The sequence below is a fragment of the Nomascus leucogenys genome, chromosome 17 (assembly GCF_006542625.1).
Source record: "Nomascus leucogenys isolate Asia chromosome 17, Asia_NLE_v1, whole genome shotgun sequence".
Classification (NCBI taxonomy): Eukaryota; Metazoa; Chordata; class Mammalia; order Primates; family Hylobatidae; genus Nomascus; species Nomascus leucogenys.
In genome coordinates this window covers 90,571,988-90,586,260 of record NC_044397.1, presented here as the reverse complement: position 1 = coordinate 90,586,260, position 14,273 = coordinate 90,571,988, and positions in this window count along the sequence as shown.

The following is a 14,273-nucleotide window of genomic DNA, read 5'->3' as shown; positions in this document are numbered from 1 at the left end:
GATCTTCGGGGACACTGAGGCCCAAGTCAGGGGGCCTGCAAGAGAAGAGGAGGGATGCTCACTCACTTACCAGTTACTCACCATGGGGTGACATGCAGGCTGAGATTCAAGTCCTGCCTCCTTCTCCTCTTAGGTATGTGACCTTGGCCATTTATCTCACCTCTCTGTACCTCTGTGTCCTCACGTGTAAATTTGCCTCTGCTTAAGGTTCTCAGAGCTTTCTTGAGACTCTGCAAAGCAGAGAGCTGAAGCCATCATGTGCCTCATAAGTGCAAGCTCTTATTCCTACTCTACCCTCTAAAAAAATCTCGTCCTGGCTAGGTACAATGGTTCACATCTGTAGCCCCAGCAATTTGGGAGGCCAAGGCAGGAGGATCACTTGAGCCCAGGAGTTTGAGACCAGCCTGGGCAATATAGCAAGACCCTGTCTCTAAAAAAAAAAAAAAAAAAAGTGTTTTTTAAAAAGTTAACTGGGTGTGGTGATGCATTCCTGTAATCCCAGCTACCCAGGAGGCTGAGGTGGGAGGATCACTTGAGCCCAGGAGTTTGGGGCTGCGGTGAGCTGTGTTCAGGCCACTGCACTCCAGCCTGGGTGTCACAGCAAGACTCTAAGAAAAGAACAAAACAAATCTGATCCCGTAACACTTCCTCATCCAAGATGCCTTCTTTCTGTGACCATGGGCAAACGTGCTCAGCCTCACTTATGACCAAGGACTGCAGGTTGACCACTGTCCCTGTTTACCCAGGGTGGAGGAGAGGTGGGTATTTCTTAGAACACAGGACTTTCAGTGCTAGAGCCAGAATGGTCCCAGGCAAACTGGATTGGTTAGTCACCCTAAGGGAGAGTGGCACTAAACCGACAGTAAGGGCCAGGCAAGGTAGCTCACGCCTGTAATCCCAGCAGTTTGGGAGGCTGAGATGGACGGATCACCTGAGGTCAGAAGTTCAAGACCAGTCTGGATAACATGGTGAAACCCCGTCTCTATCAAAAATACAAAAATTAGCCGGGTGTGGTGGCGGGTGCCTGTAATCCCAGCTACTCAGGAGGCTGAGGCAGGAGAATTGCTGGAACCTGGGAGGTGGAGGTTGCAGTGAGCCAAGATCGCACCACCGCACTCCAGCCTGGGTGACAGAGCGAGACTCTGTCTCAAAAACAAACAAACAAACAAACAAAAACGACAGGAAGGGCCAAGGAAGGTGGCTCACACCTGTAATCCCAGCACTTTGGGAGGTCAAGGCAGGGGAATCACTTGAGCCCAGAAGTTCAAAACCAGCCTAGGCAACATAGTGAGACCCCCATCTCTGAAAAAAAGAAAAAGAAATAGTGAGATCCAGGCCAGGCGCGGTGGCTCACGCTTGTAATCCCAGCACTTTGGGAGGCCGAGGCGGGCGGATCACGAGGTCAGGAGATCGAGACCATGGTGAAACCCTGTCTCTACTAAAAATACAAAAAATTAGCCGGGCGTGGTGGCGGGCGCCTGTAGTCCCAGCTACTTGGAGAGGCTGAGGCTGGAGAATGGCGTGAACCCGGGAGGCGGAGCTTGCAGTGAGCTGAGATCGCGCAACTGCACTCCAGCCTGGGCAACAGAGCGAGACTCCGTCTCAAAAAAAAAAAAAAGAAATAGTGAGACCCTTATCTCAAAAAAAAAAAAAAAAAAAAAAAAAAAACAGCGAGTGCGGATCTTCCATGATCACTTTTGACCTATCAGGTTGGCAAAGATGAAGGAGGTTGATAACTTCCGGCACTGGGGTCAGTGTGGGGAAAGGCGCACTCCCGTGGCAGATAGTTGCAACAAACTGTTATTGAAGTAAAATGCCATCTTTCTTTTGTCCTGGTAACTCACCTTCAATGTATACCTCAGTCGCCTTGTTAGAAAATGGGAATGAAAATCGCATTTATGGGCCAGGCGCAGTGGCTCACACCTGTAATCCCAGCACTTTGGGAAACCAAGGCAGGCAGATCACTTGAGGTCAGAAGTTTGAGATTAGCCTGGTCAACATGGTGAAACCCCATCTCTACTAAAAATACAAAAATTAGCCGGGCACAGGGGTGCACGCCTGTAGTCCCAGCTACTTGAGAGGCTGAGGCAGGAGAATCGCTTGAACCCGGGAGGCGGAGGTCGTAGTGAGCCAAAATGGTGCCACCACACCCCAGCCTGGGCTACAGACTCCGTCTCAAAAAAAAGAAAATAAAAGAAAAAGAAAATAGCATTTATGTTCAGGTGGCAACATAGCGAAACTCTCCTGTCTCTACAAAAAAAAAATTTTTTTTTTTTAAGTAAGCCTGGGTGCAGTGGCTCATGCCTGTAATCTCAGCACTTTGGGAGGCCAAGGCGGGCGGATCGCCAGAGGTCAGGAGTTCGAGACCAGCCTGGCCAACATGGTGAAACCCTGTCTCTGCAGAAGATACAAAAATTAGCCGGGCATGGCAGCGCATGCCTGTAATCTCAGCTACTCGGGAGGCTGAGGCAGGAGAATCGCTTGAACCCAGGAGGCAGAAGTTGCAGTGAGCCAAGATCACGCCACTGCACTCCAGCTTAGGCGACAGAGCGAGACTCCATCTCCAAAAAAAAAAGCATAAGGCTGCTCTCTGAACTGATTTTAAAAGATCTCTATTATATAGTTTTAAAAAATTGTTCTAGGGGCCGGGTGTGGTGGCTCACATCTGTAATCCCAGCACTTTGGGAGGCCGAGGCAGGCAGATCACCTGAGGTCGGGAGTTCGAGACCAGCCTGGCCAACATGGTGAAACGTCTCTACTAAAATACAAGAATTATCCAGGCGTGGTGGCAGGCGCCTGTAATCCCAGCTACTTGGGAGGCTGAGGCAGGAGAATCGCTTGAGCCCAGGAGGCAGAGGTTGCAGTGAGCCCAGATCGTGCCACTGCACTCCAGCCTGGGAGACAAGAGCAAGACTTCATCTCAAAAAAAATAAAAATAAAGAAAAGTTCTAGGCTTGGCAATAAGACAAAGGCTGACAGCATGCCATTTCCAAGTCATCTGGGAGTCTTGTCTAACAGACCCACCCAAAGTTTGCTTCATATTCTAAGGCAGCAGTCCTCAACCTTTTGGCACCAAAAACTGGTTTCGTGGAAGATAATTTTTCCATGGATGGGGGTGGGCAGTGCATTAGATTCTCATAAGGAGCATGCAACCTAGATCTCTCGCACGTGCAGTTCACAATAGGTTTCACGTTCCTATGAGAATCTAGAACCATCGCTGATCTGACAGGAGGCGGGGCTCAGGCAGTAATGCTCGCTCACCAGCTGTGCAACCCCGTGCCTAACAGACTACAAACTGGGGGTTGGGGATCCTATTCTAAGGGGACTGTACCTGCATTTGATTTATTATTCTTTTTTTTTTTTTTTTTTTTTTTTGAGACAGAGTCTTGCTCTGTCGCCCAGGCTGAAGTGCAGTGGCGCGATCTCGGCTCACTGCAACTTCCGCCTCTCGGGTTCAAGCGATTTTCCTGCCTCAGCCTCCCGCGGAGCTGGGATTACAGGCATGCGCCACCATGCCCGGCTAATGTTTGTATTTTTAGTAGAGACGGGGTTTCACCATGTTGGCCAGGCTGGTCTCGAACTCCTGACCTCGTGATCCGCCCATCTCGGCTTCCCAAAGTGCTGGGATTACAGGCATCAGCCACTACACCCGGCCTATTATTCATTATTGACTAGAGTCTAGACTTCGACAAGGTAAGTGGTAACCTCAGGAAGTTTGGTTGCAAATGATTTCTCTCTGGTAGAAAAGATAACCTCAAAGGTTACAGTTGTATTGTCCTGTAGGTCTTTAACCAGTTTTGTATCTAACCTGGCAAACTTTCTCCAGCCCATCTTTCCTGACTAAACGTATTAACTTCTGTTCATCAAATTCTCCTTTTTTTTTTTTTTTTTTTTTTTAATGGAGTCTTGTTCTGTCGCCCAGGCTGGAGTGCAGTGGCACAATCTCGGCTCGCTGCAACCTCTACCACCTGGGTTCAAGATATTCTCCTGCCTCAGCTTCCCAAGTAGTTGGGATTACAGGCATGAGCCACCACACCCAGTTAATTTTTTGTATTCTTAGTAAAGACAAGGTTTCACCATTGTTGGCCAAACTGGTCTGAAACTCCCGACCTTAGGCACCAGCCACCACGCCCAGCTAATTTTTGTATTTTTAGTAGAGTCAGGGTTTCACCATGTTGGCCAGGATGGTCTCAATCTCTTGACCTCGTGATCCACCCCCATCAGCCTCACAAAGTGCTGGGATTACAGGCATGAGCCACTGCATCCGGCCCGAATTCTCCTTTGAAACAGCTGGTTCCTTCATTCATGACTTAAATCAATCTTTGACCTGTGCTTATTATATATGTGTCAGAGAATCAGATTTGTTTTTTGGGGTTTTTTAAGAGACAAGGTCTCCCTCTGTCATCCAGGCTGGAGTGTAGCAGCGTTGCCATAGCTCACTGCAGCCTCCAACTCCTGGGCTCAAGTGATCTTCCCACCTCAGCCTCCCAAAATGCTAGGACTACAGACATAGCCACCACACCTGGTCAAATGGGTTTTTTTTTTTTTTTCATTTAATTGCACTTTTGACAATAAGTGTTTGTGAATGTTATTTTATATATTGTATATGACCAAACCATATATATTTATTATTTGTTTTATTATATATTATAAATATTATAAAATCATAATATTTATATCTTCAAAGGCAACAAGTATGGTGCTGGGCAGTATGTATACCTCGCAACCATTTGTGATTTTTAAAACAATGCAGTTGACCAGGTGCTGTGTCTCACACCTATAATCTCAGCACTTTGGGAGGTCAAGGTGGGCAGATTGCTTGAGCCCAGGAGTTCGAGACCAGCCTGGGTAATATGCCAAAACCCTGTCTCCACAAAAAAAAATACAAAAATTGGTCAGGCATGGTGGTCCGCACCTGTAGTCTCAGCTACTCAGGAGGCTGAGGCGGGAGGATCCCCGGAGCCCAGGATTTGGAGACTGCAGTGAGCTATGAGCATGCCACCACACACCAGCCTAGGCAATAGAGCAAGACCTTGTCTCGATAATAATAACAAATAGGCCAGGTGCAGTTGCTCATGCCTGTAATCCCAGCACTTTGGGAGGCCGAGGCAGATGGATCACCTGAGGTCAAGAGTTCGAGACCAGCCTGGCCAACATGGCAAAACCCTGTCTCTACTAAAAATACAAAATTAGGCGGGCGTGGTGGTGGGCGCCTGTAATCCCAGCTACTCCAGAGGCTGAGGCAGGAGAATCGCTTGAACCCGGGAGGCAGAGGTTGCAGTGAGCCGAGATCACACCATTGCACTCCAACCTGGGCAACAAGAGCAAAACTCCATCTCAAAAAAAGAGCTATAATAATAAAATAAATTTAAAGATAAAAATACAGTAAAATAAAAATACAAAAATTAGCCAAGCATGGTGGTGCATGCCTGTAATCCCAGCTACTTGGGAAGCAGAGGCAGGAGACCCTCTGGAACCTGGGAAGTGGAGGTTGCAGTGAGCCCAGATTGTGCCAGTGCACCCCAGCCTGGGTGGCAGAGTGATTCTCCATCTCAAAAATAATAAATATTATTATTATTAATTAATAAATAAAATGAGGCATTGATTTTACTCATGTGTAGAATATATGCTTGTATATGCATAGAAAATTCCCAGGAAGGAAGCAAGCTACTGGTACCAGTGACTGCCTCTGGGAAGGAGTGCTAAAGCCATATCTTGTCTCTATAGTTTGGATTACTTTTTAATTGTGTGTGTGTGTGTGTGTGTGTGTGTGTGTGTATGTTCTTGTCAAAAGCAAAAACAACAATGAAATCTTCAAAAAAGCAAATAGAACATGAAAACCCTCTGAGGGTTCCTCATTGCCCTCATTAGGATGGCCTCAGAAAACCTCTCAGCCTCCACAGCTATTTGCATAAGCCGTTTCCCGGGTTAGGCACGCCTCTCCCTCACCCCAAAGCCCCTCTCACCAGCTAACCCCTTCTCCTCCAGGTCTCAGCTCAGCTACTTTCCCCACAGAAAGCAACCTATGCCCCTAAACTGGATTTTACACACACACACACACACACACACACTCGCTACCTCTTTTTCTTCAAGACACAGCTTGTATTAAATGACATATTTATATGTTTGTTTATCTGTCTCTCTCCCTCAAATTCTATCAGTTACCTGAGTTCAGGGCCTGGGAATATCTCGGTTCCTGCCATGTCCCCAGCACCCCCAATAAATATTTGAAACATAAGAAAAAGAATTAAAAATGGATGGCGTTTATTTTAAGCTCCCACCCCTTAGTTCTTCTCACTGTCCTTTCCTTCTCATCCCTCACGTGAGGAGGGGAACAGATTCTGTTTATTTTAAGTTGAGATTCTACTGTTCATTCAGTAAATATTTTTTCAATGCCTTCCCTGCTCTAGGAACTAGGAATATAGCAAGAAATAAGACCTCAGCTTCTCTGTTCTCATAGAATTGAACTTCTTGGTTCCGTTCCTAGAGAAACCAATAATGAGTAAGGAAAAAATAATTTTTTTTTTTTTGAGACAAAGTCTCACTCTTGTCCCCGAGGCTGGAGTGCAATGGCGTGATCTCGGCTCACTGCAGCCTCTGCCTCCCGGGTTCAAGTGATTCTCCTGCCTCAGCCTCCCAAGTAGCTGAGATTACAGGCACCTGCCACCATACCCGCCTAATTTTTGTATTTTTAGTAGAGATGGGGTTTCACCATGTTGACCAGGGTGTTCTCGAACTCCTGATCTCAGGTGATCCACCTGCCTCGGCCTCCCAAAGTGCTGGGATTACAGGCGTGAGCCACCAAGCCCGGCCTTTTTTTTTTTTTTTTTTTTTAATAAAGATGCCATGGCCGGGGCAGGGGCTCACGCCTGTAATCCCAACATTTTGGGAGGCTGAATTATGAGGATCACTTGAGGTCAGGAGTTTGAGATCAGCCTGGCCAATATGGTGAAACCCCATCTCTACTAAAATACAAAAATTAGCCAGACATGATGATGGGTGCCTGTAATCCCAACTACTTGAGAATCGCTTGAACCCGGGAGGTGGAGGTTGCAGTGAGCTGAGATGGCACTACTGCATTCCAGCCTGGGTGACAGAGCAAGACTCTGTCAAAAAAAAAAGCCTTCAGAAAGTTTCAAGAACTCCCAGGAAAATAAAACAGGTTGTTATGAGAGTGAACACGTTTGGGGTGGGTGAGGCATCTAGGAAGTTTTGTGGATCTGGAATAGAGATTTCCAGGCAAAAAAAAAAAACAGCAGGTGCAAAGGTTTGCAGGCTGAAATCTCACACTGTCACCCTGAGCAAGACAGGGTCTCCAACTTTGTCTTGTTGGAGGAAAAACAAGGCACCCCGTGTGACCATAGCAGATTGATCGTGGAGAAAAGCAGAAAGAACACGTAAAACCTGGTAGGAATGTCACGAGAAGGCTCAGTGCTGACAATAAAATCAAAAGCAGCTACATTAAATCCCCAAAATCAAACTTCCTTCAAGGTAACTCCCAATAACCCTTACCCCCTGATATTCAGGTCCTGTGTAGTCCCTACTAACAAGCTGGCTGACGTGTGTAACCGACAGGATATTGCAGAAATGACAGAGCGTGGCTTCCAAGGCTAGCTCTAAGGAGAGCCAGCCGCCATGTTGTGAGGATGCTCAAGCCATCCCATGGAGAGGTCTATGTGGCGAAGAAATGAGGCCTCCTGCCAACAGCTATGAGAGTAAGCTACCATGGAGGTTAGTTCCCCAGCCTCAGCCAAGCCATTAAGTGACTTCAGTCCTGGCCGACATCTGACCACAACCCCATGGAACACCCTGAGCCAGAATAATCCAGTTAAGCCACTCTTGGATTCCTGTCCCTTGGAAACTATAAGAGATCAGAAATGTGTATTGTTTGAAGCTGCTAAATTTTGGGATAAGTTGTTACCCAGCAATAGGTAACTAATACACAAGCCTTCTCTATACAGGAAGTCATTAAATCCCCAGCACAACCTTGGGAGGTAGAGTCTGTATTACTATGATGCTTACATTTTGGTTTTGGTTTTGGTCTTAGGGACAGCGTCTCACTCTGTCACCCAGGCTGGAGTGCGGTGGCACAATCATAGCTCACTGCAGCCTCGACCTCCTGAGCTCAAGCCATCCTCCCACCTCAGCCCCCCAAGTAGCTGGGACTACAGGTGTGCCACCACGCCTAGCTAATTTTTAAAATTTTTGTGTAGAGAGAGGTGTCTTGCCATGTTGCCCAGGCTGGTCTTGAACTCCTGGCCTGAGTAGATCCTCCTGCCTCAGCCTCTCAAATTGCTGGGATTACAGGCATGAGACACTGCTTTTGCCTGATGCTTACAGTTTAGAGAGCATCTTCAGGCTCAAAAGTGTGACTTACCCGGGATCACACACATGCTGGCAGTGGAGAATCCAGGATTTAAAGGCTAGAGTAATTCCTGAAGGTCCTATTCCCCCAGCCCCCTAACCTGGGTTCCCTCTGTCCTCTCCCACTTCTCCAAAAACCAATAATGTTAAATATGAACCTTCAGAGAGTGGAGACAAGGAAACTGGTGAACCTGCCCCACTGGGGACCATTTGCAGGGCCTGGAACAAAAGCACACACTTTCATTGTCTTTGCTATCAAATCTGAGCCAGGTTGCCCGGCTAAGCAGTTGACCTTCCAGGAAAGCCAAGAAAGCTCACATTTAGGATCATCCCTTTCTGGATTTTTGTTTTTGTTGTTGTTGTTATTTTGAGACGGAGTCTCTGTCACCCAGGCTGGAGTGCAGTGGCGCGATCTTGGCTCACTGCAACCTCCACCTCCTGGATTCAAGCGATTCTTCCGCCTCAGCCCCCTGACCTTGGACAACAGGCATGTGCCATCATGCCTGGCTAGTCTCTCTTTTTTTTTTTTTTTTTTTTTTTTGTATTTTTAGTAGAGATTAGGTTGGTCAGGCTGGTCTCGAACTTCTGACCTCAGGTGATCTGCCCACCTCAGCCTCCCAAAGTGCTGGAATCACAGGCGTGGGCCACGGTGCCTGGCCAGGATCATCCCTTTTAACAGATAGGGGATAGGAGGCTCAGCAGCAGGAAAGTGTGGGCCCCAGATCAAACAGCTGATAATAATGATAAAGTGCTGCCTGGACAAAATGTCAGCAGAGAATAATAACAATAATAATATCGAATATCCACTGAAACCTTTCCCTGGGTTTGGCAGCAACCTGAGGCAGCTGATGACAGAAGGGCATCCAGTGAGGGCTGGGCGTGGTGGCACGTACCTGTAATCCCAGCACTCTGGGAGGCTGAGGTGGGAGGATCACTTGAGCCCAGGAGTTGGAGGCTGCAGTGAGCTATGATCGAGCCACTGCACCCCAGCCTGGGCGACACAGCAAGACCCTCTCTCAAAACAAAACAAAACAGGCCAGGCCAGTGGCTCAGCACTTTGGGAGGCTGAGGCAGGCGGATCACTTGAGGTCAGGAGTTCAAGGCCAGCCTGGCCAATGTGGTGAAACCCCGTCTACTAAAAATACAAAAATTAGCGGGACGTGGTGTTGTCCCAGCTACTGGGGAGGCTGAGGTACAAAAATCTCTTGAACTCGGGGGGTGGAGGCTGCAGTGAGCTGAGATTGCACCACTGCACTCCAGCCTGAGCGACAGAGCAAGACTCCATCCCAAAAAAAAAAAAATTCAATCAATCAAAACAGAACCTGTCTCCCGGGGAGGAAAAAAAAGAAAAAAGAATGTCCAGGAATTCATCACTCGGCAGACACTTGGCCCAGGCTTTATATACAAGATCTCACAATGACAACAATTTCCAGACTCTGATGTTTTATGATTTCAAAGGGTAGAACAAAGAACATCAGTGTCTCTGCCTCGGGGATCAACCTGGGAGGCCCCAGGCTGTTCTCAGAGCTGTGGGGTTTGGCACCCACTGGGTCCCAGGTTCCCACCTGAGCAGTTGTTCCCACAGGTGAGGTCTGAATGCTCACAGCCACCTGGTGGGGCGGACACGCAGATAACTCCATTCTACAGCAGGGGAGACTGAGCCTGGGAAGGAGGGAGGTGCCCACAGGTCAGGTGGCTGATGGCCTTAAGGACCTCCAGGGGGTCCCAGCTTCTCACACACTGCATGCACCATGGACCTTGGGAACAAGATCTCAGGGAACAATAACTCCATGGAAACTTCCTCCCAGGTGGCTTCAGGTATCGTCCCCACTTTACAGAGGAGGAAACTGAGGCTGAGAGAAGTGCAGTCTCCAGTTCTGTCTTGTACATCAGCGGCAGAGCCAGGGCTGGGCCAGCACCTGCCCTGGAGCCTGTGCCCTCCTGATCACCGGGCGATATGGCCTCTTAGGACGCTCGCCACAGCCCCACGGAGCTCAGAGGTCCCTTTCTCAGAGGAGGAAACTGAGGTTGAGAGAGGTTTCGTCAATTCCCAAGGCCACACAGGTGATGAGTGGAAGAACCAGGGGTAGAATTTAAATCTCTTTGGCCCCCCAGCCCCACTCTTCACCTCCAAGTCTACCTGGGGACCCTAGAAACAGAATGAGGCTGGTCTCCTGCCCTGCTCCCACTGCAGGCCAGGCCTGCAACATGGCTCATCTGGCTGGATCATCGTGACAGCTTATCTTTGTCCCCACTTTGTACAAGAGGCAACCAAGGCCCACAGAGCCCACATGAGGGGTCCAAGGCCACACAGTGAGAAAAGAACAGGGTTTAAATGCAGACTCGGCCAGGCATGGTGGCTCACACCTGTAATCCCAACACTTTGGGAGGCCGAGGCTGGTGGATCACCTGAGGTCAGGAGTTCGAGACCAGCCTGGCCAACACGGAGAAACCCCGTCTCTACTAAAAATACAAAAATAAGCCAGGAATGGTGGTGCACGCCTGTAATCCCAGATACTTGAGAGCCTGAGGCAGGAGAATCGCTTGAACCTGGGAGGTGGAGGTTGCAGTGAGCCGAGGTCATGCCACTGCACTGCAGCCTGGGCTACAGAGTGAGACTCCATCTCAAAAAAAAAAAAAAAAAAAAAACAGACTCATGTGGCTTCATGCCAGCCCTTGGCAAGACCCTCCCAGCTCAGCCACATTCCGGGCCCTCCCTTGTCAGCCACTCCAGCCTCTCTCTGCAGCCTCTGTTGGCTCCTCTGTCCAGTGGGGACAAGGAGCTGGGTGGATGCACCCGCTGCTAGCCATGAGACCTGGGGGAAGCTGGGATCCACGGCACAGTTAGAGCCTGAGCAAATCAACTCAGTGATCAACAATGTGATCCCTGAAGCATCCAGAAATTCAAACACAGTGGGCAGCCCTGAAGTCAGACCTCACTCTGTGGCAATCACAGTCCTCGCTCAGTCCTTTTGGGAAAACTGCATCACACCTCCTCTCTGTGGCAGTCTGTCTACCTGCTTCTACCCTTCTGCCCTTCATTCATTCATTCATTCCCTCCACATTCACTGAGCACTCACTGTGTGTCTAGGACTGACCCAGGCACTGGGAATACAGCCGAGAGCAAGACAGACAAGGCCCCAGCCCTCCTGACAGGGGCAGACAAGAAACAAGGTGTCAATCAAGAGTTTTGCAGGAGACCGCCTGGGCGCGGAGGCTCACACCCATAATCCCAGCACTTTGGGAGGCTCAGGTGGGCTGATCACTTGAGGTCAGGAGTTCGAGACCAGCCTGGATAACATGAAGAGACTCCATCTCTACTAAAAATACAAAAAATAGCTGGGCATGGTGACACGCGCCTGTAATTCCAGCTACTCAAGAGGCTGAGGTAGGAGGATTGCTTGGACCTAGGAGGTGGAGGTTGCAGTGAGTGGAGATCATGGCACTGCACTCCAGCTTGGGCAACAGAGCAAGACTCCATCTCAAAAACAAACAAACAAACAAACAAATGAAAAAATAAACTTTGCAGAAGATCAGAGAGAGTGACTGTGCTGGAAGCTGAGAGGGCGGGGGCGTGAGGATTCCCCAGTCCCGAAGTAGAGCCTGGGCTGAGAGCCAGAGCCTCTGGGTGCCTCGAGGCCCCAAGTGATCAATTCCCCAGCACAGTGATCCCCAGTCATCACATTCCTGGCTCTCTCGGGCAGGCCCAAGTCCACCCGGAGTCCTTCGTGCTGCAGCCACAGACCTGGGCTCTCTGCGTATATGTCCGTTCCATCCCTTGTCTGTCATTCATCCATCCATCTATGCAACACATATTTAGGCAAATCCCAACCACACGCTGGGCACTGGGGAAAAATCAGTGCTCAGCAAGGGAGGGAGACAGGCCATTTGTGGATCATCGCGCAAATGAAAATTTCAGGCAGTGCTAAGAGTTTTAAAGAACAACCCACAGAGCGGTGTGCTGAGGAGTTAGTTGCCTTAGAACCACGGTGAGAAGCCCCCAACCCCGGATGCCGTCAGGGCTTGAAGGGACCCCCTCGCCCACAAGCCACCCTGAATCCTCCCAATGCCCCGAGTGCCATGAGCCAGTCCCTGCTGTCTAACCTTACTCCCTCCTGCTGCAATCACAGCCTAGCCCCGTTTCCACAAACGCCAGGACGGCACCTCTGTTTTGTGTGTGACTATTCAGCAAACATCACCTGCAGAGCACAGCAAACACAGCCATGAATAAGATAAACCCAACTTCTCCCCTCTCTTTCTTCTCCCCCATTCCCTCTCCCCTCCTCGGTCCCCTCCACCTCTCCTGCAGACGCTCACCTTCAGAAAGGAGGGACGGGGCTCTCCGGTGGCCCAGGACCTAGACAGAGCAGCCAGACAGCAGAGGCTGAAGGAAACACGTCCCCTCACATGGGGAGATTTTAAGCCTGGGCTAGGAGTGATGTCATTTGTCATGGCCTGGATCTCGGAGGGTAATCCCGGCCAAGGTGGGGGACTCAACTGGGCACCAGGAGGTGACATTGGCTGGGAGGGGGAGGGGCACCCGTCTGCTTAATCCCCTCCTCTTCCCCCCATGACATCTTGGCAATTAGGGCTGATGGGGAAGGGAGGCCCCAGCTCCTGCCAGTGACCATAAGCCCCTATTCCTCAGGGAAGTCCTTCCTTAGGTCTAACTGGTGTCTCTCCAGCTTCGGCTAGTACCCTAAGAGAGAGGCATCAAAGAGGAAGGAGAGAACTGTCAGAGGGTCCTGAGAGATCATCTGAAAAAAGAGAGACACGGAGCTTTCGGGATCCCTCTCCTGGGTCCCCGTTTCTCTCCACAACAGTCTGTCCGACAGCTAGTTTATCTCTGTACTGCCTCATTGTTCTTGGTTTCTGCCTCAGTTTCCCGTTTCTCTTTCTTTGACTTGGTCATGTCTTGTCTGTGGCCTCTCTGTCTCTGTGCTGTCAGACCTGATACTCTCCTCTTTTGGGGGGCGGAGGTGGCAGGGGCTGCTTCCAGCACTGACAATAGGCAGACTCATTAGAAAGGGTGTTTTGTTTTTCTGTTTTTGGTGGAGTTTTGGGGTTTGGGATTTTTTTTCTTTTTTTTTCCTTTTTTTTTTTTTTTTTGGTTGAGACAGGGTTTCACTCTGTCGCCCAGGCTGGAGGGCAGTGGCATGATCACGGCTCACTGCAGCCTTGACCTCCTGCGCTCAAGGGATCCTCCCTCCTCAGCCTCCCCAGTAGCTGAGACTTTACAGGCACATACCACGATGCCCAGCTAATGTTTTTATTTTCATAGAGATGGAGTCGCTCTATGTTGCCCAGGCTGGCCTCAAACTCCTGGCCTCAAGCGATCCTCCCACCTCGGCCTCCCAAAGTGCTGGGATTGCAGGCGTGAGCCAACAAACCCAGCACTCGCCGTCTCTCTACACACCATTGGTCTTTGTCTGGCTTCTCTGTACCTCAGTTTCTTTTCCTCTGGGCCTTGGGCTGTGGCATTTCTGCCTACTTGCCTGAATACCACTCTTTCTTTCTCCATCTGCTCCTCTCTGTCCCTGTCTTTGTCGATAAACCTGCGTTATCCCCTTGGTCTCTCTTATTCTCTCTCTTTCTCTGTCTCTCCCTGTCTATCTTGCTCTCTCTCCCCTCTCGCTCAGCCTCTGTGTCCTTCTGTTCCTGTCTGCCTGTCCTTCTCTTTGCTGTCTTTCTGCCTGTCCAGCTGTCCCTGTAACTCCAGCCTCGTCTCTGTCCCTCTGTCCTCGCTCATCCTCTGCAGCTCCAATCTCTGTTCCTCCTTCTCTTTTTCCCTGTCTCTCTCTCTCTCTCTCTGATTCTTGCTTCCCCTCTCCTTGGATTGCCCTCATTTTTGTTTTGTTTTGTTTTTGTTTTGAGACAGAGTCTTGCTCTGTCACCCAGGCTGGAGTGCA